General features: G+C 40.0%; 1 protein-coding gene across 47 annotated transcripts in view; it reads left to right on the top strand.

The window, feature by feature from the left end:
• The window catches only part of LOC135421008 (serine/arginine repetitive matrix protein 1-like), a 49,984-nt gene that overhangs the window by 10,629 nt on the left and 12,573 nt on the right, over positions 1-26,782 (top strand). For 4 of the 47 annotated variants that reach the window (XM_064669097.1, XM_064669087.1, XM_064669093.1 and 1 more), the window contains exons 3-7: positions 467-9,176; positions 11,888-12,110; positions 12,389-15,648; positions 16,279-16,401; positions 16,828-22,552. The gene's annotated coding sequence lies outside the window, so the exon portion shown is untranslated. Of the gene's footprint in view, positions 1-466; positions 9,177-11,887; positions 12,111-12,388; positions 15,649-16,278; positions 16,402-16,827; positions 25,421-26,782 lie in introns of those variants that run through there. The other 43 variants (XM_064669120.1, XM_064669123.1, XM_064669121.1 and 40 more) reach the window with 42 other exon arrangements.

Below are 26,782 nucleotides of genomic sequence, written 5' to 3'. Positions count from 1 at the left end.
ACCAATCGCTTGAGCTTCTTGTCCACAGTAGAGCTGTAATCTTTAAAGAAAAAAAAAAAAAATCTAGAAAAGCTTCTCAGACTGTATTTGCCTGGGAACACACCTGGTTTATATTTTAATAGGTAGTTACATTGTATTGATTCAGGGTACATCATTGATGTTGAAAGTTAATAACTCTCAAATTATATCTATCTGCCTACATACATAATTGCATACACAGTATAACACTGGAGGAATTTGCATTTTGCAGCACATTCTTTGTTCTTAAATCTTTTAACACGTTGAATTGTTCCTTTGAAGAAAGTGTTATTGAACCACATGTTTAAGGAAAAGATGCTTCTAAACTATATGTTTAAGCAATGAAATTGTTGAGTGAAATATGGATTTCTTTGTATCTCACACAAACCCTGCCACACGCCAATCTTAACCTATACATCGAACTGCCTTTTTTTTTTTCCCCTCCCAGTCAGAAGGCAGAAATATGTGAACTGCTGAGAGAGGTGGGTACTTTTTGGTAAGTATGTTTAGATATGATCTTCAGATACATTTATTGTACTTTCAAATTCTTGGGATACTAATTGAGCTAGCAAACAATATCCCAGCTGAATGTCTCAGCTTCTTCCCTATTTAACAAGCTTTAATATAGAAGTATATTGTAGCCATCCTTCTACTAAACAATATAGCTGAGGAGTCAGCAAAAAATGAAAAAAACATGTTAAAACCAAATTATAATTGCTGCCTTATATCTGACTCTTCTGCCTTTCTGCAGTCCTAATGAACTCTTTAAAGTTTTATTTATTTATTTTTTTTATTTCTGAGTGACAGATCAAAAATAATTAGCAGAATCAGAAGCAGCCGGGAAGCTTGAAATAATGTGTCTAAATATTTCATATTGCTACTTATAATACCAACCCATCAGTTGTAAAAAAGAACCGTTCCCTGTTTATTCCGTGGTAGTTTATAAATACAGAAAGATAGATTCCTTTTTTTTCCCAGGGCCTGCTTCAGCAATGCCATAAATAGAGATTGAGCTATCAGGAAAAAAAACAAACCAGAATAAAATAAAAACAAAAGCCTGTACAGATATAGAGACAGACAGATAAATGTATAACTGCATCTGAACGGTGTTACATAGCACATTAGGGGATGGGTAAAAAAAATTAAATCGATCGCATATTTATAACCTCATAATTAAAATACAGTCTTATCTCTCTCCTCTGAAAGGTTGCAGCTTTCTTGGAAGTATTTTGAGTGCATATTTTAAACTCCATGTCCCGAACTGAATTAAGATGAGCTGTTTTGCCCAAGAGTGAAACCCTTGTTTACAATTTAAGGTTTAAGTTTCAGCTGCCTACTCATCGCCATATCATTTTCTTTACATCTCACGTCCTTACATTTGCAGGCTTTATCTAAATTTATGTTAGTTTATATCAAATTCTAATTTCTGTTTATAAGAAATCGGTCGATATAATCCGAAACAATCCCCCTTGTTTGATGAAGGTAAACTGGAAGAGAATCTTTCACATTCAAAGGGTTAAAGCTAAACCGAAAACTTTAAATTAAAGAGATACCAGCAAACGGCGAAAAATTACACGTTTGCTCTCTCTTGACAAGCTTGCACTATATCACATGTAAGGAAGCCCAAATTTTTGAATCTAAGACCAGTTTTAGTTTTTAATAGGAAATAATTACATGGAACTTTATTTCCAGAGAGAATGTCCCTTCCAGCTACAGTGTTTTGCTTTGATCTAAGCATTAACTGGTAATAAAATAACCATATTTTGGATCCTAAGCATATTGATGCTTAGAGGAATGTTATGCTTTCAATCAAATTTTAACTTTAGATTATCCAAAGGTATTCATCCTTCTTTTGTCCGAAACCAATTTGCTCTCTTACTCCTACAGCTACTCACATGTGGTTCAGTATACTTTGTTATTTTATAGTGGAATTTGCACTATAGAGGTGGAAAACTCTTAGATGGAGTGAGATCATGTTCCAGGCTGGCAATTTGGGCTGTTTCTCTTACAGGTCCCCAGTTCAGCCCTTCTTTACACTTGTTGTACACCACCACCATCGCTCACCTCCAAGGGCGACTACTGTGTCAGTATTTTGTTTTAGATATTCACATTTTTTTATTTAATTTTTTTTTTTTTTAACCTGGAGAATCAATCATTTGGACCCATCCTGAACAATTAACCTCCCCTTTATATTACAGCCCCAAGTGCAGTACTTCATAAAGACATGAAAAGGACACCCAAGTCAGCAGGACCTGAGCCCAGGCTTGTCACAGAGTATAAAAGGAGAGAGAAGGGGAGTTTTTATCTCTTTGCCCCACCAATTCTTAATAGTTCTAAGTTTCAGTGTGACAATAAAACAGTTTTGATAACATAGCTCATGGGTTTCTCTGCCACATAAAGTTTTCTTAATAATAAAAAAGAAGAAACTTTATCCCTGCTAAATTAAAATAGGGCAGATGTTGGATATGGTTCATATTAGCCAGCCTTTCACCCCTTTGCCCCTGGCACTAAAGTTCTGACTTTTTCTTTCTACTATGTCTGTTTCTAACTGAAAGGTATTATTCCTGCCCTCGCTCTCTTCTTCTATTTATTTTTTCAGTGTCTAAAATTAAACCTATTCATTTAGTAATATACATTCTATTTCACATTGCTAAACCTGGCCAGAGAGGGGAAACGTTTTCCAAAAAAGTGATGCACCACTGACCTTAAAAGAAAACACGAAGCAGGGAAAGCTGTTCTTAAAAGGTTTATTTCTAGAGAATTTTGTAGCTCTATTGACATTATAGGGATAATGGCTGTATTGCAATGGGCTTTCAAGGCCCAAGAGGTTTATGTTTTCTTCTGACCATAAGCCTAATAAAATTTTAAAGGTGCACCAAGTCTCATCACTTTAGATATTTAAAACTAGTTTGAAAAATCTCTTGGGAAACATATATTATAGTGGATAGCCCCACTGAGAAAGTAGGGGATAGACAAAAAAAATACCCCAAGCCCAAATCCAAATAAACTCCCCCCAGTTTTTTTCATGCTAGCTCTATGAAAATCCTGGCTATTAAACTCCCAAGGATAGTACAAGTCTTTTCTCCAGGGCTGTGAAGATAGAATTTATTGTCCATTTGGAATGATCAAGTTTAGGCTAATAAAAGGCCCTCTGTAAGCAGAAATGCCCAAGTTGACGTTTGGCAGAGTTTTCAGTGGTGGAGTTTATACAGGATGGGGGCTCTGCACTATTTGAAATTACTCATATCTCAGCAGCCGAAGATGATCTGACACACACGAGTAAACGTTCGTGGGGAATGGCTGGAGGTTAATCAGCGTTGCTTTCCCGAGCTTGAAAGCAGGAAAAAGTGAAAGCTGCTCTCTCAGCCCTTCCCTTTGCTAAGGTGCTGCTAACTTTTATGATTTTTTTTCTTCCCCTTCCTCTTTTACTGTCTGTCTTTGTGCCTGAGGGCCAGTGAAAGAACACTGCAGATTCTAGATTGCTTTCAGAGTTTCCCTTTGCTGATGATGGATTACCATGTCAATTTAAACGGCATAGGATTAATTTGTTTCAATGATTTCTCTTTAGGCTGAATGCCAGTCTTTTTTTCTATCTCTCTCCTTGCTCTTCAGAAAAAAAATTAATAACAATAATAATAATAAATCCTTAAAACCCCCAAACACTTTTGATATCCCACATCAAAAAGACAATAATAGAAATAGACAAGTTAGGTGTAATGTTGCAACACAGTTGTAGGTTTGAGCGTTTTTATCTCATTCTAAGGGGCTGCAGCATACAGTCAGTCACATTAAAATGAAATTGGATCCAACGTTTATTCAATAAATACTTGTCTTGTAGGTAATCCAGAGCAGAGTGCTTTTGACACATAAGGACTTAATTTGTCTTGGATAACAAGTTATTAATATGGCACATTTAAACTTGCCACCTACAATAAGGTCATTTAGATCTATAATACGACTCACGAGAGAACTTCATAAAGCCAGAAACAAAGTTTGAAGCTGCCTCCGAGTCGCGGAGCAGACGCACGGCTCACGGTTTGCTCTTTTCAGAAGAAAGTTCAGAGCAAGTAGGAGCCACCCAAACCCAAATGGTGTGCATCTGCTCCGCTTTGAAAGGCGAACGTAAATGGAGTAAGGAGGGGAGGGGAAAAGAAAAAAAAAAAAAAAAGAGAACCCAAACACACATTTTTGAATGAGTAAGCTTTAAAGCTGTGCTGCGTCTGCTCGCAAACTCATCGCAGCTTTGAAAGCGAAAAAACAACATTTGGTTCCGAGTGCAAATTCGCCTGCATTTGCACCCTACCTCTTCCATGTGCTCCGCAATCTACTCACTTTTAATAATGAGCGAGGAAGTTGGAGCATAATCCACCCATAAATGTTATTGCTGTAATTTGACTGCTCTGTGTTTGTTCATGCATTAGCTGTACGTGTAAAGCGAAGTGGCGATGTATGGTGGGGATCCCCGTGCGGAGTGAACAAACAGAGGTGTTTTGGGCTTCAACGCCCAAACGCTGCGCGGTTGCTTTGAATTTTTGGGGTGTTTGGTTTCAGACCTGCCCTAACTGAACGGTACCTGCAAGAGGTGCATCAGGAGGGGAATATGACAGGAATGCTACGCAGGAGGTGTTTGGTGGATGGCGATTCCGTCTCCACGCTCTGTCAGTGAGCTTTATTATTCTGCTTTTATGTATTAAGATCTTGGTTGCTCTTGCCCTGGTAGATTCTGTCTCTTTAAGTAACTAAATCTCATTTTTAAGCTCTTCCTGGGAAAAGGATGTTACACATGAGTAGAAAAATGCAGGCAAGAAAGGCTAATTGAATGAAAAGAGAGAATTAGGTTAAAAATAGAGTACAATCTAGTATCACATTTTCACTGGTGTAACCTGAAATGAAGGTGTCTCCAAGTCCCCAGTGATGCCAGAGTGTTTAGATGTTGGGCACAGATGGAGACACCTATTGAAATGTGTCTGAAGAAGATTAATAGGACTTGTCAGTGTTGGGAAAGCACTGCTTTGCTGTAAATTTCTACTAGCACAAGATGAATTACCGATGAATGCTCAGTTATCAACCCCATCACTATCATTGGACACTAAATCAAATTGAGCAGTTATCTACAATCAGAAAATTTCTTTTAAAAATAGGCATACACCTTTAGGCTTAAACTCTTTAATAAGACAATATCCTCGATGGTATGTGTGTGTTCACGAAGGGATATGATTAAAAGTTTCTGTACAAAAAGCTTCTGTTCGGAAATGAACTCCAAGTTCAGTGTGGAATCAGGGCTGTCAAACAATAGAAGATATTCAGAAAATACTGGTTATATAACACAGTGTTCTGCTGGGGGCCTGATCCAAAATGGATTTTCATGCATGTCATTAGATTTTGGATCCATCCCTATTTATGAGAGGTTTTTTAAATCTCTTCTCTCCCCTTATTTATGGTGATGATAAAAACCCCATTCTCTCTACCCTAAAGACTGAGAATCCAAATCATACATTAATGCAAAATAGCTATCAAGACTCAGTATGTATGTATAACAATTATTCCACCCCACAACATATTTAGGAAATTACAGCTTAATATAATGAACTGTGTGATGAAAGAATCAGTGAATAATATTTTAACTGAGAATGTTTCTTCCTCTCCTTTATAAAAGTGGAAACTGCGACAAGGAAAGGTACCACAAGCATTTACCGGCCCACTGCTGAAGCATATTACCTGTGTTTACCATCTGATGCTGCTAATAGCAATGATATTAAATAAGCATTTTATACTTTTAGTTTCTAGGATTTCTTTCCCTTTCACCCAGGCAGTGCACTACTTTATCCAAGGAGTTTTATCATGGTGTGTTTTCCAAAGTCAGTTTTTCCCTTTTATTAGAGACAAGGGCAGTCATTTGTGTTTAGGGAGGGAGACAGGTACAGAGCCTTTATCTGATCTGCGTCCCCAGCCACCACTACCTTCTTAATCGACGTCAGATTCCCACTCTGGAGGATCGGGCCCTATCTGGGTTACTCCTTAGCCAAGGAATGTATCCTTCCCTTCATCTCCAGACATCTCACCTGTGATGTATGCTACTTTTTGTATGCTACTTTTTGGGAAGGGAATAATGTGCTGTTTACCACAAAGCCTTCGTGCATTTCTCATCTCCTGCCAAAGCTTGTTATTTACCACCTAAAAAATTTACCAGGGTAAGGGATAGCAGCAGTTGTTTTCTTCATTTTTACACCCTAATTTTCACGAAGCAAATGTCCTGCATTAGGACCAGATTCCACTCAGATGGAAGTTATTAACTTTAAGCAGAGTGGGCCGATTCCAGCCAGCCACAGCCCGTGCCCTTCGAACGCAGTCGCTTTACAGCATCACCATGTTTATTTTTTTCTTTGGAGGGCATGATTCTTTAAACATATTTGTTTTACACAGAGCAGCAGTTGAATCCTAACTTCTTTTTTCCCCCCACGAACATGTAAAGAGAATATTAATAGGGAATATTAACAGAGGCGAGTGCAGCATGATGCTAGTTAGATTGTAGTAGCTGAGAAATATGAACTAGTGAACATAATCCATAAACTCCATTTGGTTACTATAATACTCCAATCTGTATTTATTACAACCCCACTCTGATGCTTATACAACTGCAATTGCTAGATTTATACACTCTAATGGTTTCACAATAGGAAAAACCTGTGTTCTTTATCTTTCTTTTCCTGTCCAAAATAACCCCCTCCACATATACTTTAGGCTTCTCTGGACCTTGTCTGGGTTTAATCACAGGCTCTGGGACAAAATGTGCATTATTAAGAAATATAAATATTTTCAGAAGCAATCAAAGGGTTGAAAGATTGATTCGGCATGTAGATTGGATTTAATTCGAAGCAGCTTTGTTCTAATGAGGACTACTGGGATACAAAGACGGCAGCCGCTTATGGCCACCAGTTGGGAACCTCGACTCGCTGCAGCAACCTGTCAAGAATTCCAAGAAACTGCCAGGTATTAAAGAGGGAAGTTGTGGGGAGGATGACGGTCTGTTGTTTGCAGCCTCCTTCCGAGGCTGGATTAGGATTTCTTAAGTCCCTGTTTTACCAAAATGAGTTTCTTGCTGCTCATGGGGCCAAATCCCGCAGTCCCTCACTCAGGGGAAACCCCTATGGGCTCTGTGGGCAGATTTGCCTAAGGGAAAGGTGGCAAAGCTTGGTTGAGCCTCGACTCCAGCAAATTTGGGAGCCCTGTAGCAATTTGTTCTATTCCAGACCTGATTGTTTTCACGGTGACTTTTTCCTTTAAATTTTGCTATCTGTGCTTCTAGATGTGATGGGACCTTTTTGCACAGGGAGATGTTTTTCCCTATGGAGAAATACAGCTCCGTGATGGCTTGGAAACTCTTGTGTCCTTGTTGGGTGACCCAGAAGAACTGCTGGACCTGGCCTGTTTCCTGCCTGCAACAAAACATCCTTGGGATGATGCTGAACCCAAGGGGACCTTTGATTGCTTTTCCCTCAGACTGAAAAAACACCCAACAGTAAAATTTCAGTGTGGGCTGTGGGGGGAGGTGTCACGTCACAGGTACTTGGGGAGCACACGACCCTGGGAGCTTTCCTAAACACCGGGCGTACAGTCAGAATCACAGGATATACAGGATCAAACATGGACTAGTTTTGCTCTCCCCTTAGCCCCCCCTTGCCTACTTGTGTCCATAAAAGCAATAGAAAGAGAGAAAGCTTGAATTTTCTGAACTGTTTCACCCATCCACAGCTGGAATTCCAAAGCGAAATGAAAATGCCTTTAAAATCAACCCTACATGGGAGCCTGAGAGAACAAGTTTTCCTTTGTTGTAGGGTATAGTATTATTTGCTGTAGGTTTTTGATATACATTCTAAATTAGGCCTGCAAAGGAATGCTTCATCTTTAATTCATCACTCTCAGCTGAAAGAGATTAGCAATGTCTAGCACGCACCCTTCGTATGGTGCTGACCTCATCAAGTATGGCCTGAAATTAATTAGCCTCATTCATTCCAAATGGAAAAGGATAATGGAGCTGCATTTTAGAGATGACCATCACAAATTGTATGCAGCATATTTAAAATCCCTCCCCCCTCGCTCCCCTCCCCTTTAAAAAAAAAAAACCTATGTAGATTAAAATTCTTTCCAGAACTTGCAATATGTCAGAGTTATCGAGGTATTAGGAGCAGAAACCACTCCGTTTTTATTTGTGGAACTGGGAGCCACATTTTGTATGTGTGGCTGTAAAAGCAGCAAGCCTGTCTTAATGGCAGAACACCTGGAATTAATTTGATATTTCCAGGTGCTCTGGCAAACTGGGACATCAAGCACTTGATGTTTAAACATTCTTCCACTGGCCTGCCTAAATCAATATGAAAGTGGTGTCCCTTTGTCATTCATACATGCAAAGTGCTAGCACAAACTCCAGCTTGGCTTCAGAGTCCTACATCACTCATAATCTAATTAGAAATCAGAGCAGAGCTGAAGCAGCATTCTTTGTGGATTCTTGGGCGGCAAATAGGGATACTTGTCTTTTGTTTCCCTCCTCGATTGCATCGTTCACAAGCTTTCACACCACATCTCTAAAGGTGGTTAGGTGCCTCAAGATGTTGACAGGCATGAAGGACAAGATTATTTAGGTGCCTAACCCGGGTGATTTCAAATGGAATTAAGCAACTGGATGTTACTGGGTATGGGAGGGGGGGGAGCGGGTATGGGGAAGGGAAAAAAAAAGCTTCCAGTGCATATTAAATGCTCTAATTTGTTGTCCTAAACTCTAACAACGTGCGTGATGTTTTTCCAGGGTAAAACTGCCTGCAGGGTAAATTTCCTGAAGCCTGCTAATTTTCCCAGAGGTCAGCAGGCACTCGGTTTTGGGCAGTGCAGCCCTCCCTGGCCGGGCACAGGGGTGGTGTGTGCTCCAGTTCCTTCCCAAGAGACAGGAGAAGTAATGAAGGATGCGGGATTTCCCACAGGAATTTGGAAGATGCCCTTATCTAAGACAATGGTGAGGACTGGGCCAAAATAAAGATCCAGCCTTGATTCATCCATCGGATCTGCCCTGTCTTGACCTACAGCTGCTGATGCATCACAGCGACGTGGACCCTCCTCTCTCCACACTCCCCAGCATCAGAACACCAAGACGACCTGAGAGTACTGTGAGTAAGAGATATGTTTTTTCTCACACCAAATAATCCATCGTGAAACTTCAGATTTTGAAATTACAAGGTCAAAATGGTCCATGTTTGCAACCCCAGGGCTTGAGGAACATTCCTGCAGTTCGTATACCCAGGGCTGGATACATAGGGAAAATATTTTGTGATATGTGCTATAAGCACCTCATATCCCCCAAAATGGAGAATTGATTATTTCTCTTTAACACAAACAAACATTTGTCTTCCAAAGACTCCATTCATTAAGACTGCCATTGAATCAAAGATTGAACCCATTGTTATTAATCCTAAATGAATTCAAGTTTGTCTACCATGAACAAAGCTGCTTGCCATCTGATAATCCAAATTTGCTCAGGAAAAAAGAATGAGCAAATGTTAGAAGCAGCAGGTGAAATCATACCACAGTTATTAAGCCTTTTTTCAGGGGAAGCACAGGATAGATTAAATTGTTATGTTAGGCCATGTTGTGAGTCCACGTCAATTTTGTCCGAGATCTTATCTTAGCTCAGAACTGTTTCCTCCTAAATTAAACTAAACGCTGAAGACATGAGAAGCATATTGACCCAAAGATTCAAAACTTTGGACTCAGCAGACTTCTGATCTTTTGTCCACAGTGTATCGAGTTGTAAAGCTGTGGAATATTAAATAATCGTGATTATCTTCAACTTGCCTAAGTTCATTTGTCATGCTGGAACACTAGCACGGATTTTCCTTGCTGTTTTTTTCAGAATCAGACATTAATTTTGCCTACAAGCTGGTAACATTTGCCTCTGACCTTACAGACTCTGGTCCTATACTAAGTCTCATGCACCAACTGTGTTCTGTAATTCTGTTTCTGTTTCTCTCTTTTGTAAACACCATTGTCCAATAAAGCAGCAAACAAAAATGTTGCAATTAAAATGACCAAACCATGCTGGTACTTTGATCAGCTGTTATCAGGCACAAGCACTTCTTGAGATTCAGAAATGCAGTGTAATTCACTTGGGATAAGAAATCAAATTTAAAAATGAGCTGAACAGACATTTTAAGGAATAAATAAGTTTCTAAATAAACCGGCTTTTTAATTCCACATTTTCTATATTAGAACTGTAAATCAATATTGTCTGCACTTGGAGAAACCAGATGAGTTTTCATTGTCATAATTAAATATCGTCCTGCTTTATGCAGCACAGCCAAACAAGGACTTTTCCTCCTGACACAAGAGTATTCTCAAGTAGGGACAATTTACCAACCTAACAGAGCAATGATTTAAGCTCCAAGTGGTTCCATCATTTTTTAGAAAACAAGTCTTCCAAAACACGTAGCACGACTCATCCCTGGAGCCAGAGATGGAGTAATAGAGGAAACAATGTAGTTTAGATGCTTTTAAATACAAACATAACGATGATACATTAAATAATGTGATCTACTCAGCCGGACTTCTAATTATCTACATGCAAAGCTCATGTTCATTCATCACTTCTTTCACTTCAGCTGTAATGTTGGTTTGTGGCAGGCACCAACACTGAGCCATAAGTTTGAATGGGAAGAAAAACAAGGACAGTCCAAGGCTGTAGATTAACTTAGACAAGTAGGATGTCATTGCTGGCCTGAATTTGTTGATGACACCAGGCATTAAACAAATAAATCTTTAGCCACTGAAGCACAAGTTCACTGACTTTCAGCAATGACACTCAGGAGGTAGATTTACACCAGTGAGTACCTGTGTACTAATAGTGGCCACTTAGCCCTGACAGCAAAATAATGAGTCAAAATGGAGATTTACCTTTCCCCTGAAAACAAAGGGCTTTTTTTCCTTTATTTTGGTCTCAAATGTGCAAGAGTCTGGGTTTGGTCTTTTCTATGATGGAGAGGGACTTCTGTCTGTGAAGCATTGAGCTCATGGAGTCACGTGGTCAATCTCCATTCTCACCCAGCAAAGACTATGGAGATGTTCAGTGGCACAAAAAGTCATCAGCTCCCAACTTGGGTTTCTGTGTGAGGCTGTGCCTTTCTGTGGGATGTGGTTTGTTTCCATTTGTACCAGACATTGGTGACCTATAGCAGTTTCACCTAAATCACTGGACATTGCAGGTCCACACACACACAGGTGACCCCATGTGCTGAAAACAAGAGTGTGTTCAGTAGCCATCAGTGTCCATCTTTGTCCCAGCTAAACTATTTGGCTCCCCTTCTGCAATGTTTTCCTTCCATACATCCTAATTCCACCATCCCTTTCCCCTAATAACAACATAAACGAGTACTCTACTGGTGTAATTATGGTAATAGTTCTATTACTGCAAATACTAGAAGCCTGTAACCTGTAATTCGCTTTTTCTGATACTCTCCTATTTTAACACTAGACATGTTATTTTAAAATGTCTAGGACCTGAAAGCTAAATTTATAGTGATAGATAATAGCAATGGAAACTAAGCCTCCTCCTTAGCTGAGGCTTTAGTGCTATGTTGTATCTCTTGGCCAATTGTTGCCTTGTTCACCCATAAATATCATAATGATTCCAATATCAGAGTTAAACAGCAGGAAGCAAAAAAATCTCCATTTGTTTATTTTAAGGTAAGAACCTATGAAAACCCAAGACATATTAACATGCAATGTCTTCACTTGCATTAGTCCCTGGCAAATTCAGGGGCAATTTTTGCTTTTCCACAGTGAATCTGCCATATCTCCGGTAACACGATCTACCCTTCTTTTCTAGGGATGAACCTTTGCAAGACCATGATTGGAAAGTGTGGGGACCAAGCACCCAGCGGCCAGAAAAACATCATGTGGACTGTTTCTGTCTTGGCTAATCCTCATCAGTGCTTTGAGCTGCAGGAAGTCATGAGAACCAAGGCAACATAGGTGCATCACCAGGGATTTGCTCTTCTCCTGGTCTGCTCCTGAAGCACAGCACGAAGTTTCATCCTTTGCTTCTGCAGGTAGGAGCCCATTCTAATTTACAGATTAGTGCTAGTGATAAGCAAGAAAATAATGCTAAAATAACTCGTGTGAACTTTTGCCCTCTTCTAGAACTGACATTGTTTCATCATTTTCTCTCCGTTTTGTGGATGAAGCAGCCAGCAGGAGGAGGGCATGCTGGCACACATTCCATTTGATAACTGAAAAGAACAAACTGACAAACATTTTTAATATGCTGCAGCTTATCAACATCCCAGTGAATAAAGGGTGAATGATATTTTCTATCGGTTATTCACAGATCTACATGGATATGCTGATAAACTGCCATTTAGTCCAGAGGCTGGACAGAAATAAATCACCAGATAAAATACAATATTCCTAGTGAAAACCCTTATGGAATGCGTTCTTGCCCCAAACTCCTCCTGGAATAGGCACAGCAATGCTCCCTGAGACCTGGCAGCCCTTCTAAGTGAGCATATGGTCTGCTCAGCTCCTGCAGTACCGGTGCACGGTGAGTAAACACGCCGTAATGTCAGAGCAAACAGGGGGCTGCTTAACAGCGTGAAATTCTGTGGCTACTTCAAAACTTCATCAGTACTTCAGAAATGGATTTCCCTTCTCTGCTGGAGCGTGCACTGTTAGCAGGACAGGCAGGAAAACAGTGAGACAGTCCCCTTGGAGGCTGATGGTGTCTGTAACCATCTCCCATAAAGCTGATGCTGCTGTGGAAGGCTCCTGGTGCGTCAGAAGTTGCATTTTCTGGTGATGCTACATTGCCTTCTTTGTTTTTCTGTGATGTCCCCTGATGCCATGCAACTTGCACAGTAATTGGAATAGAAAGAGGGACCCGAAGGTAAAAATCCCAATGTTAATCAGGGCTGCCAAAGGGGAGAACATTAGCTGCAGTAATTGTTTTTTTGAGGGAGTCACCAAGGCGGGCTCGTCAGCACTAGCAAACAGATCCAGTCCTGCCTCTGTGCTCCTCGCACTGGCAGAACATTGCCCTGAAATCACTGGAGCAGGGATCGGGCCAGGAATGAGCAGCTAAGTTGCAAAGCAAATTAATTCCTGCCAAAAAAGTTCAGCTATGCTCAGAAGTATGTAAAGTGTCTGATTTGAGAAGTGTCAAGTAGCATTTGTGACCAATTATCCAAGATGAAGGGGGCAGAGCTATGTTTACATGTACTAATCTTCAGCCAAAGTTTGAAAACTCCAATTCACGGACACGCATCAAATTTCCTTTCCAGGCTTGGCATTTGCCTGTACGCACGCAGGCACATTGCTCGGGGATGACAGGAAAACATGATTATGACTTGCAAATAATACAAATAGAAAAAAGGAAAAGCGAGAGGAGCTGCCATGCAGCAGCAGCGTGGTAATTAAACTTATACTGTGATATGCAAAAAGAATAGTGGACCACTGCATGAGTAAAATAGCTTTATCAACTGTGCTGAAATATGACGTGTTGCGTGTCTGTATTGTTGTTTTTCCACAACCTGTGAAGCCCTGGGAAATGCTCTATGGGAAAGGATAAGAAGTAAAAGCTACCTCTACCATCTTCTGTTTAATTAACATAGGTATACCAATTTAATGCAATTAATCAAGATAGGAGGGATTAAACAGTAACTCTCAGTTGACAATGACAATATTGTCGTTGTTGTGGCATAAGAAAGGCTACAAAATGATAGTGGTGACTGGGAACACTGTGAGTAAGAACAGGCTGGCTGGAGCCTTGGGAGGTTTATGCAGATGTATTGAAATTTAGGGACAGCTGATTTTTCATGTGGCCAAGTGTTTATCTGCCCCTGCCCTTCCCTTTACCCTCTCAGACCTTCCAGGGTAATCCCCAGAGTGGCAACAACTTTTAAAGTGATTCCTCTTTCTTCTAACAGGTTCCTGATGCCAAAGGTCTGACCTTAAAATGAGCAGTGCATAGGGCAAGAATGGGTACTGCAGAGAGCTTCTGGCCTTCAACCCTTCCAAATACAGCTATTTTGGTAACCAGAACAGTGTATTCATGATGGGTGAGGGAACAGAGCCTTCCAGTAAAGGGTTTCTCAGCACATTAACTCTATCAATGCTGGATGCTGTGTCCCAATTCAGGTTGCCTGTGTCTATTTAAGACCATAAATGCAGATTTGCAGAAGTCTGTGGTGTTGTGTAACTTCGTGGCTGTGCTTCAGTGCCTGCTGCCCCTAAAAACTGAACCAAATCCCATGGATTTCCGTGTAGATCTGGGAAAAACTGCAATCATGTGCCGCTCTGACTAGTTCAGACTTGGATTTCTTATTGGCAGGAGAGGCACAGCCTGGTTTGCTACAATGCAACTGTCCTCATTAATGTTCTTCAAGCCCTGATGTCCTGGGACCGCCATCGTTGGGTCAGAAGATGGCTGAGTTTTCCAGGCTCATTCTCTTGTCTTCAGAATGTTAAATTGGGTGATAATGAGTAGTAACTGTGTCCCTTTTTATGGTGAAGTTGACACTTGCCTTCTAGTAAACAGACACAGAGATGACCCTCCTCATTTCGCACAGGTCACCAAACAGCCCTGGGATGGTAAGGGTTATTGGCCATTTACCAAACTCTGTTTGACTTGGGTTCATGGGTGAGAGATGAAAGGCTCTGTATTGCATTACCAGTCCCTGGGGCCAGCCAGTCTCCCTAAAGAGGCATTTCATTTAGCAAGGCAACTGCTGGCCCATGGGAATTGGAGAGCTGGGAAAAAGAGGACGCAGTTTCAATTGCGAATGTTTCCTTAGGGCAGATGCCTTAAAGCTACACAGGAACTCGCTGCTTCACTGTCACAATAGTTGCTCCAGGACACTTAATGACCATCAGGCTTTTCCCATTAATTAATCTCCTCTTTTTTTCCCAACAAAACATCCATTAAGTTACTTGGGTTGTTTCTGCCTCTGCCCTGCTCTGTTTTTCTCCATCTTCCTGAGGCAAGACCAATGCAGCAGTTATGAACCGGTACCTTTTCCAAGAGCTTCTGATTTGAAACGGGTGAAACAAGGAGCCTGGTATCACAGTAAGAGCTGCTCGCTGCTTGGGAGGAGAGGAGTTCTCCTGAACTACCCAAATATTTTCATTATTGTAGAGCAGAGATGCTGACTAATTTTCCTGGCTATAGTGGAGTGGTCCTTGGTATTGGGGTAGTCCAAGTGCTGACTTTTTACAGATGATGGGTGAAGTGCTTGATGCTACAATGGCTATGGGAAGGAGAATATCTGTGATCAGGGATTCAACTCAGACCTGTCCTGAATTTCTTATGATCTGAAAATCCAGTGTTGTTCCAAATTCATTATCACTGGTCAAAATCCTCCTTCAGTTTCCTCACTTGCTGTTTGTGATGTGAATCATGAGACATTCAGAAGTCGCATTTGTTGTTTGATAGTTTTACATCATGGCTGTAATACTGCATCTGCCAAGTCAGCAACTTTTTTCTGTGTTTGTTTATTTATTTACTACTCCATTTCAAGCAAGTTCTTGTTACCCAGTTCCCGCTGACAATGAGGGAAGAGGCACAAGTCAGCTCAGAAAATGAACGACTAGAAGGTAAGTGAAAAGAATAGTAAATGCAGGCCATTCATGTGACAGGATTCGATTCATTTTTATGCCAGGGAGGTTTTTTAAATGGGACTTCTCCCGGTGGAGAGCTCACAATGCCCAAGGCCTGTTTCTCTATAAAGACAATACATAATTATTCTGAGCTTATTATTATTATTATTATTATTATTTCTCACTCATTTTCCAGTGGCAGGGAGTGAGGACAGAGGTGAGATCAGGACCCAGTTTATTACCATACACTGTACAGACCCTACAGCACATGGGACCGTAAGAGCCCCATAAACAGTGCTTACTATCTGCTTTATGGAGGCAGGTAAATGCACCCAGGCTGAGGGTTGAAGTGACAGGTCTAAGAGGGCAGAACCCATCAGCAGCAAAAAGAGGGGCTCAGCCCAAGACCCTCAATCCCTGGATCCTGCTGCTTGTTGTTTTCAGTATCTTTTCTTTTAATAATTATTTTGAATCACGAAAACTGAATGAATGAATGAGAATTGCTCTCTCAGGCTAGTGGAAATTAAGTGTGATAAACTCATCAGGAAAAAATGTAGGTTGGGTGTGACGGAGAAACTCATGTTTTATACCGCGGTGACATCTTGATTTCTGGTTTTGGCATGACAGACTGTGTGGTCTCAGTGATACTGTACCATCCTGGTTCCTGCTTTCAGGCTGGAGTCACAAGCTGGACTTGGAAGAAGCAACTTTCAGGCAGAGATGTAACTGCAGAGTTAATACTATGCCAGGGTAAGAGAAATTTTGTTTAATTTGGGTTTTATGCAATGTATAAAGTCTATACAAAGTCAGTTGTTCATTCCAGCCTAGCAAAACTGCATTTGTTCCTCATTTGTTGAACTATTTGTCCAACCCAATAAAACCTATGTGGGTACTACAACAACACGTGCTCTGTTTATATATTTCAATATTATTTTACCAGGTCAACTCTTTAGGACTCAGCATTTCATTCATAAAGGATTCTATAAAATACACCCAGTTGTGTTCTCTTTCTGCTTTCTACTTATTTGGGTAATTTCCTTAAGCCAATTTATACTTTAATTAGTTGTAACACTTTACTTTCTTATTTGAACAACTGATACTTTGAAAAAATAAAAGCTAAAAACTAACTCTCAAAAACTGAGTGGATACTCATAATTTTCTCTTTAATACTTGCAGGTCTTGGGTTATCTCATGCAACCTTTCTGTGTTGACTGCTCTGTGTTAGTTTTGCTCAGACAGAAGGTAGGGGTAATGGATAATTTCTTTATGGATGAAAGCAACAAAGTTTCCTGATGTCTAGTAACTACTCAATACCATCAACTTACACATCCCTCTGTGCTACTACTATTGCTTTGAAGCAATTTATTTAGTCACTTGGACTTTAACTACTCAGATGCATTCCTTCCTGCTGCAACAGCAGGGATACAGGAAGGGGTGTTTGAAACCACGCGGTGATTTCCACCCTGGATTTCATGAGGGGTTATTCTTGTCTCAGAGATGACGCATTCAAATATCCTTCTACAGATTCCAGGTGAGTTAGTCACATTTAGATGCTTCCAAGTAATACACAGAAAGGTGCTGAGAAAATGACGAGTCCCTGCCTAGTCAGAAAAAAAAGCTCAGCAAAAGTAGATCAGAGCAAATTACATGGACCAGCCCTCAAATTTTTCTAAGAAAACCTGGGACCAAAGGGCTTTTATATTCAAAAATGTGTGGCCAACAGGGATGCACAGTATTTACTTTACTGACTGACCCATGAGCTGCTCTCTGTCCCCAGAAACAGTTCAGGAAATGACTGGAAGTATCTGAAGACATAAAAAGGATAATTAAGTTTCATTGTGGAAATAAGAGGGTAATCTGTCCAGACAAATCTAGGACCTAGTGCTGAAAGCTATAGTATCTGAATATAAAAAATGAGTAATTTTGAATAAAGATGTCTATCAGGACTGTAAATTCAGAGAGTAAAAAAGTAGCTTTGCTTAATAGACCATCTCTCTCTCCATCTCCCTCTAACTCATTTTCTTATTCTCTTTCTTCCTTTTGTGTTATTGCAAAAAATGTGTGCAAAATCTGATATTGAGAATGCTTTAGCTTCATTTCAATCTTCTCAAAATGTTTAGTTCCACTGGGAAGATTCTCCCTGTGAGATAACCTCAGCCGTGACCACGAGAGGCTTGTGGGGTGACTTATTTGCAGGGGAACAACTGTATTTTGAGGTGTCTCTGAGGCAGCCAGGTCCCCCACTTTTCTGAGGCTCTCAAAGATGTTTTTGAGCTGGCATGAGAAATCACCTGGGACTCAGAGCAGACCACAAGTGCTTAGGACAGTATTTTCTCTGCACCTTTTTTAGCCGAGCAGAATCGCAGCACTATAACCAAATGTGAGTTTTGCCTCATTCTTAGGTGCTGTGAGTTATGAAAGCCCACTCCAGATGTAATGAATGTATAGATCATTTTGACCAGATCATAATCCATTAGTAAATAATGCTCCCTGTAAAGGTGTGGGTGAAATAAAGAACTTCTTGCTACTATTGCTGTACTGGTATCAAGGATTACCAAGGAGGCCAACATGATCCTGCAGCTTTGTGCTACTGATGTTTAAATACAATGCAGAATTAACTACAGGGTTTGGTTAGCAAATTCCTTCCTGGATTAGGATATCCAGGATTTATACTGCTGGTAACAGAACCCAAAACTATACAAAGCTCACCTGTCCCTTGGCTTTACCACAAGCCCCAACTTCAGCTCACTGACACTCTCGCGTAGCATTTAAAAAACTTTCCCATTTGGTTCCCCTGATTTTGGTAGTGATATTAATAAGCAAATCACACAGAAATTTTCAGAATGAGTTGATCCTGATAGAGGAAACCCCTATAACACCTGTGACTTTTCTTCACTGTCCCTGGAGGAACCCCAAGGATACCAGACTAGGACCTGAGGCCAATTGTCAGCACAGTCTATGGGCCATGGGAAGGTTAGGTTTAAAGATGACACTTAAGGGAAATCTATGTGACACATGCTGTGGTGTCCAGAGATTGGAGACTATGTATTGTGCTCTGAATCTAGAGAGGAAGTCACTAGGAGGAAAAAAAAAAAGAAAGAAAGAAGCACGGGGGAATAAAAGTACTTTTGAAAGAGAAGAAATCTACATTTCAATGAAAATCCTTTCAAGGCATTTCAAATAAGAGTCTGAGAGAAATAATTACAAAGTTTGGAGAGAAAGAATGTTAGCTTTGATATCTTTTTCTTCTATGAAGCAATTAAAATAAGCAATTTTTCAAATACTAAGCAGAAAATTACTAATGGCTGAACCCAAAAGCTTTCATTTCCTTTTTGGGGCCTTTATTCTTCTAAAAAAAGACAAAAAAAATGGGAAGGTGGTTTTCCAGATAGATTAATGCATAAAGCAGTCGCTAGTTGGATGTCATAAAAACTACAGCAGCATAGAATAGCTGAGATTAAGAGCTAGATTTAAATCATGCAACAGTCCAGTTAATATCAATGTCTAATTAAGAAATGCATAAGAAGTCTGTAATGTTGATTTGATGGAGAAAAACTCTAATAGGGTTTCTTTTGGAATTTTCCATTTCAATTGCTGTGTAGACTTTTAATGGATGTCCTATCCAGTCTTTGGTATTAGCAGGAATCATGCTCAAATTAAAACCAAGGCCTAAAATGGAACACAGGTAGACAAATTAGCTGGTCTGGGAAGCAGTCTGGGTAGAATGACAATGTGAGCTCAAGCCGAAACTTTAGTACAAATAAAAGAGAACTAACGTCTCAAATCTGGTGTGGAAACCCTCTCTGCTTATCGTTTTAAGCAATTTAAGACCTTGTAATTTGAAACAATGCAATGTTAACCCATTTCCCCACCTCCCTAAGCCTGCAGAAATCCAATTCATACTTAGACATCCAGACCACTTGGCATTATTAATTAGTCTTTTTTTATTTAAAAGACTTCCCATAGTTATGCATATTAGTAATATGTAGAGGTGGGTTCCTCTTTGCATGCAATGGGATTCAGAGCTCACAGGTCCCTGTCATTACCAAAGAACACCATTAATCTCCCACCCCTCTCTGGGTAACTAAAGCTCTTAAACCCTTTCAGCAAAACTAAACCTTCAGCATCCTCTGTGTCCCATGGATCATCCAGGATATGGGCTCTGGATATGAAAGAGGAACTGGTTGTGTGATGAATGTCACTAATACCCTAAAGTTGCTAAACTAGGAGCAGGTAACTCTTGGTATGCACAAATACACTTTGCAAAGAGGGGGAAAGCACAGTGCTGGATTAAAGCAGAAGTGTGTTTGTTATCACCACTTTGTTGTTGACCCAACAAATCCAGGGGGAACTGTCTCAAGAATCCAGGAAGATGGCAAACTCAAAATAACCCCTCTGAACCAGGCAGCAAGCACACTGGGGAGTAATTTTAAGTTCATTAGAACATATTAAAATACAATACATTGGCCATGATAAAGAGAGCCATGTGATTCCACCTCTCTCCATGTTTCTTTCCAGTACTAAATCCATCCAGAGACCTTTCAGAATTATATCATTAAGTCTTATCACTTCCACAGAGAGTGGAAAAGACTAGAGGTAAAAATCAGAGTAACAGTGAAATTTTGGCACTCCTGAGCCACTTCTTTTTTTTAGGTCATTGCCTGAAATGTCACGGTCCAAATTCATACCTGACATTGCTCCATTGATCCGTGAGGCACAAATATGTCATGTTAAGCAGTGATACTGTGGCCCTAGGGGATGCCCCAAGGATTTTTCTCCTTGAAAGACATGGGAACTAGGATGCTCCCAGTGAGGCATCTGCCTTCTGAATGATAGAGAAGGTCTAATGTGAGGACATTCAGGTCATCAGAAGAGTCTGATTTTTTACCCTGCTCCTGACTGTGTGACTGGGGAGGCACCATGGGTAGGGATGCTGATAGATGATTGTTCAGGTGGAGCACTGCTCTAGCAGGGTGATTTGTCTGCAACCTTTGTTAGATTTATGCAACACTTAAGGAAAGAACAAAAGTATGAAGCAGATTGGCTTTTGCAAAAGAATGCAACAGAAAAACAAGCAAACCTTAACTTGTCCAACACACTTGAGAGCCACAAATTCTGTTACAGTTTTTCTAAATGAGAGGAATATTTCTCCTTTCCTCCATAAAACCATCCTTTTAGACATTACTGCAGTCATGACCTCACTGCAGTTCCTGGATTCTTTCTGAAAAGATTGAAATGAACTAATACACCAGTGATCTCATCACGGCGTAAAGGACATCTTACACAGGGGAAAAAATAATCAGGAGAACTTCAGTGCTTTGTTTGCAGCAAGAATAGAGAAAGCACTATAATATCACTGTGGAAAACACTAAAGGTACAATGCCAGAGAGGCATTTTTCCATCTTCTTGTAAACCATTTGGATTTGTCCTACCCGATCCTGCCTGTCACACCTGTCACCCTTTTAGCTGTCTCCACATCAATCATCTTTCCTTTTTTCCTGCCTTAATCTAGACCTTCCCATGTCTTTTCTGTGCCTTTCGTACCTGTTTTACTGTACCTAATAACTTTGAACTGTATGTACTACTAGTCTCAACTGCATCCAAAATGCATTTTGCAGGGTACACACATGCAATCATGTTACACCAAAGCATCTACACATACTTCATCTGTAGCCTGTGTTGTTCTGGGAAAGAACACCTTTCCTATGTGTACACACAGTTCTCAGGCCAAGGGGTCATGGTTGATGGCAGATCTCATCTGCTTTGGAGCTGTTGAATCTTCTAACAGAAATCAGAAAGATGAGTAGGGTCAGATGCTTTGCTTTCTTTGGTAGGAAAATCTATAAATTAATATTCCTGTAACTGAGAACCCTTCCACATTTTTAATATATCACATTTTGAGGCTGGAAACTAGAATATCCTCAGAACATGATGAGTATAGTCTCAATAATATCATCTTATCTTATCTAGCCCACAGGTGCTCCTCAGCTCTGCCTTGGGATGACACCATGAAGCAATGAGGTGACAAACCGGTTTCCTTTCTCAAGCCAAATGTCACGTAACTGCCCAGGGGCCCGTTTTGGTGGGGGTTGCACCCCCTGACTTTTCAAGGAGAGATATGCTGCTGTGACCCACCCCCACCCTGTACAGCTTGCTGAAGGAGATTAAACTGCTCACTTCCACCTCTGACATTTCTCAGCCAGGAAGAAAGGCAGGAGGCATCAGGATGTAGGGAGATAGCCGAGCAGCCACCTGACACGCTGACAAAGAAACCTCCAAAACCCATCAAGTGGAGATGAGTTCCCAGGGCTAGAGCAAGCTGATATAAAGGATGATGGTACCCTTATACCCACCCAAAAAATTTACTACTCCTAAACGGGGCAGCAGACAAATCCGTCCAACCCCAAATGCTCTGCAGTTGATAGATCTGCTTTAGTGAGGAGAGCCCCAGTCAGTGATGAGTGTTGTAGGAGAATGCATGCTGCAGCATCAGTAAAGTCCAAAAAGCCCAAGGAGCAGTGCAGAACATCTGTTACCAACAAGAAAATAGTATATGAAAAGCTGTTGTAATTCCTGGCTCCAGCAGCCTAACTGGAGGCACAGACTTCCCAAGGCAGAGAGGACTTGGAGAACTCGGGATGTTCAATGAGATCTCTTCCTGCTCCTGCAGATTTACCAGGTCAGCTCAGTCCAGGCCAAAGTTGCCGGGAAAGGTCCTGGGCTCCACTCCAAGTTCATTGCTCTATTGATTGTGAAGAGGTATTTATTGTAGGTCAGGATCTTGAGCCAAGGCAGCTGAAACCGCATGGACTAAATCGTCTATTCCCCACCTACAGATAAAACAAATGGCCAGTTTTGGCCTAATCATCACTTCTGTCAGAGGAAAGAGAAACTCTTTGAGGTAAGTTCCCTTGGACATAATTCTTTCTTTCTAGGTTAAAGAAGGGCTGGAGCTAATATATATCCTGAGTTGTAATGTGGATTTGCACCTTTCCTGTTAAATATAGCTGGTTTGTGTCCAAAGCATCGCTCCTATCCCTAATGCTCTCTTATATTGTTACAACTTCTACATTAGTTGCAGGTGTGAAATGCCAACTGATCCACACTTCTCGTGCTGTCAGCAGGGGAGTAATGTATGTCAAAGGCCTGATCCTCAGAGGGGAGGTCACCTGGATCTCCATTTGCACATCTGCTTTCCTAAACACAAAACTCTGGAGGTTTGAAAAGCTCCAGTATTCACAAAATGGGATGAGTTCACTGGAGGCCATACATAAGAAACTGTTTGTGCTTGTCATTTAGTAGGCAGGTCACAGAATTTTCCCTCTGTACAAAATACTTGCTGTTTTGCAACAGGCAATGTTTCACTAGTCCTCAGATGTGGATACTTGTATGTTTTGTATTAATAAGGAAAAGAGCTACACTTCCCTATGTTACAGGATATAAGAGAAGTCAGGATACCAACAGGATACTAAGAGGCTAAAATAGAACCACATATATTATACAGCTCCAGAAAGATGCTAATATTCAGCATGTTCCTGCTTGGAGTGTGCAGACATGAAGATCGGGAAACTGCCTGATCAGAGATCCTGGAGGGACAATGTTGCTGGAGCCTGTCTTAAAAGGCATCCTGGTTTGGTTCTGAGGGTTTCAAGAGAAGCTTACAAATATTTCTATTTCTTCCTGCTGTTGGGGGATTTTTTTCATACCTTGGAATAAGACTTCCAAAGGTAATGTGTTTGCACTGGATGCCTAGATAATGGTTCTTGCTCAGGGGACCTCTAATACAGAGTAGTGCCTTCCAAACTTTGTATAAGATCAAAGACTAAACCTACATATAGGCCTAACTCTTTCTTGATTTCTGCTAATCTAGAATATCCCTCAATATCTGCAATAAGGATTACCACAGATAATCTATACAGAAGATCTTTCTGTCTTCACATTTTTGACCTTTTAATGTCATCTGTTTATGACATCATGATTCTGGTTGCTTTGGACATATAGGAGATTTTAAACATATGCATGCAAACATCATTCACCACTATGCACTATGTTTTTTCTCCCTCAGCTGACTACTTCTAAATATTTTGGATAGTAGAACCAAAGTTGATTTTACTATCCAAAATGAGAAAATAGGGAATTGGTCATCAGCTTTATGTTTTGTTACGTGGAATTTAGACTTAACATCCCCATAGTGACTTAGTTGGAATTGAAAACAAGCTCAAAGTATACTGGGGAAAGCCATGAGCTGAACACAGAGGTCAGAGCATGTTCCATGAACATCTCAAATTCCAACCCTGAGGAATTGCTCGAATATGTCGCTTGAAAAGGACATCTCCTCAAGGAAGCTGTTAAAAATAATTTTCACAAGAATCAGGAGGGGTTCACTTTTAATATCAAGGAAGGGAAGCACTTGTTTTTAAAGAAAAGTTTGATTCTGAAAAAGTCTCACTATGTTGGTGAGTTAAAGGAGCTGTTCTGTAGCAGACAGAGTGGCTTGTTTGGCTCTTCATGGAAGTGACTGTTGAATTCTCAGGTGGCCTTTCCCCTTGAAATTTACACCAGAAATTCAGGGCAAAAATTTCATGTTTGATCAGAACGACTTCATTACCTTCCTGACTAATAGGAATTGCATATGTTTCCCTGGGCTGCAGATTGCAAACCTAATAGACCCATGAAAAGAAAGGGAGAAAGAAATACTGATTTTCTTGGCATGAAATACAGAAAAATTGGGCCTGAAAAACGTTTGAGTATAATATGCTGAAAGTTTAAAGAAGCATTTATAAAGAAACATTTTCCAAGAGCATGCCTGTTAGTTTTATCTCCATTTTTTGCCATGTATAATTATGAGAAACACAGACAACTCATAAGATTTTTAGTTTCTGTTGAGAATTGTCTTTTCCAAGATAATTCTGTACACTATTACTTTAACCCACTGGGTATCATGTAGGTAAGGTATAAGATTATGCACATGAATATTTCTGTCTACCACTTATGTGTGCTGAGACAATATCAACTTATACTTTCTCCTGTCATTGGTCCTTATTCCATAGAGGATATTCTTAATTACCAGCAAGACAATTTGGTAATATCATGTAAAGTGTAACAGCATAATTTCTGTGATGATTTACACCTGCTCAGGATCTGAACACTGAATTTTAAAACATATTTTAAGTTCAGAAGATCGATGATATTTTTTTCTATGAGACACTGTTTCTATTTTTAATAGAAATACTTTCATTTATTTAATTTATTAGCATGGTTCTTCTAAATGAAATGGAGCTTTTGTACACGAAGACACCATTTATACACATTTGCACTGCCCTGAAAAATTTAGAGCACACTTCTGTACTGGATTAAATCAACTCAAGCCTAAATGCCTAAACACTATTTTTGACAACGGTGCATGAGGGACATACCTGTACAGGGATTCTAAAGAACAAAAACCCTAAAAATATCTCAGTTGCAAAGAAACTGTATTCCTTTTTCCACTTTGTAATTATGGTTATATATATTCTTTTAACCCTTGCGGGTTTATTCCTAAATCTGTTAGAAATGATTGAAATTATTCCATTAACGCCAACAGACTCTGCTTCCTGCTGGATTAAAGGAGACATTTGTGTATCAGATTTGCTGGTGATGTCCCACTAATGAAATGGGGAATTTTATAAACAGGTCAGGGAGGGTAAGTGCCCAATAAAAAGATGTCAGATAGAGATCCACAAATTACAGTCTATTTGTAACAGAAATAAAACAAGGAATGCTTACTAAAGAGTCATGAATTTCTTTATAATTGCTTCCACATTTGGGCCAACTTCTTCCTAAATCGTCTACAGAAACCCTGCGATTCATGGGACTTTTGATAGTGGTTATGATCACAACAATACATCTCATTTATGATAAAAATTACTTACTTTGGAAAGGATTGTTTTTTCCTCAAATTGCTTTTCTCAGTCTTTATTTCAATCTCCAGCTATTTTCTTATCCTCCTCCTCATTTTCTATTTCTAATATAAAAACCCGAGTTCTTATCAATTTAGAAAAGAAATAAAACTAAAGAAAATTCAGAACAGTAAAGCAAAGTCTATTTTAAAGTTCCAGCTCAGATAATAAGACTCTGGTTTGTGCTCTACCTCACTCATGAACTCAGTTTTCCATAGCGCATTCAGTGTTGTAATAATGCAAATCAAATACAATTTTAATAACTCCTTCCATTAAAATGATCTATTAATGTTTTAAGACTGCAACACTTATGAGCATGATTCTAATTGCATGATTTTGCTGCAGGCAAGTTTCATAGATCTGCCTGATCTTTGGATATTTGCACTGTTTGGATTATTTTAAATAATTAATTTTTGGAAGCGTTTCAGTCTCTGTAACAAGAGTTGGGTTTGATAGTGGTTGTCTTGTCAGTAATTGTATGTATCTGCTTCCATTCAAAGGAAAATGAGACAAATTTAGAACTCTTTGAAAGGAGATCACTGAGGTGTATACTGTGACAAACATTATGAAGAACATTGTGAAGAGGGGAATATTTATAGACTATGTTAATACAAGGAGCAAAAGAGGTTTAAAGTGAATAAAATTTTCTGTCATGCAGCACAATTAAATTGCAGGATTTTCTGCCACAGAATACCAAAAATATAATCAAGGCTAGAATACCACTAAACATTCTTGGTTTATGAAACTTCTGTTGTCAGTCTGTAATGCACTGAGTGATAGGAACAAGGAGAATACCTTATGAGAAGAATTAGTTTTGACTTCTGACATTTTTCCATATATGTGCTGGGAGTTTCTGCCGCAGAGATCATAGAGTCATCGAATCATGAAGGTTGGAAAACACCTCTAAGATCATCAAGTTTAACCATTAACCCAACATTCTAGGTCTGCCACTAAACCATGTTCCTAAGCACCATATCTACTTATTTTTTTAACACTTTCAGGGATGTTGGCTGCACTACTTCACTGGGCAGCCTGTTCCAATGCTTCACCACCCTTTCAGTGATGAAATTTTCCCTAATATCCAACCTAAACCTCCCCTGGCGTGACTTGAAGCTGCTTCTTTTTGTCCTATTTCTTGTTACTTGGAAGAAGAGACTGACACACACCTGACTGCAAACTTGTCTCAGGGAGTT

This window comes from Pseudopipra pipra, chromosome 12 (assembly GCF_036250125.1).
Source record: "Pseudopipra pipra isolate bDixPip1 chromosome 12, bDixPip1.hap1, whole genome shotgun sequence".
NCBI lineage: Eukaryota > Metazoa > Chordata > Aves > Passeriformes > Pipridae > Pseudopipra > Pseudopipra pipra.
The sequence above is the reverse complement of the archived record's forward strand: the minus strand, read 5'-3'. Positions and strand labels throughout refer to the sequence as shown.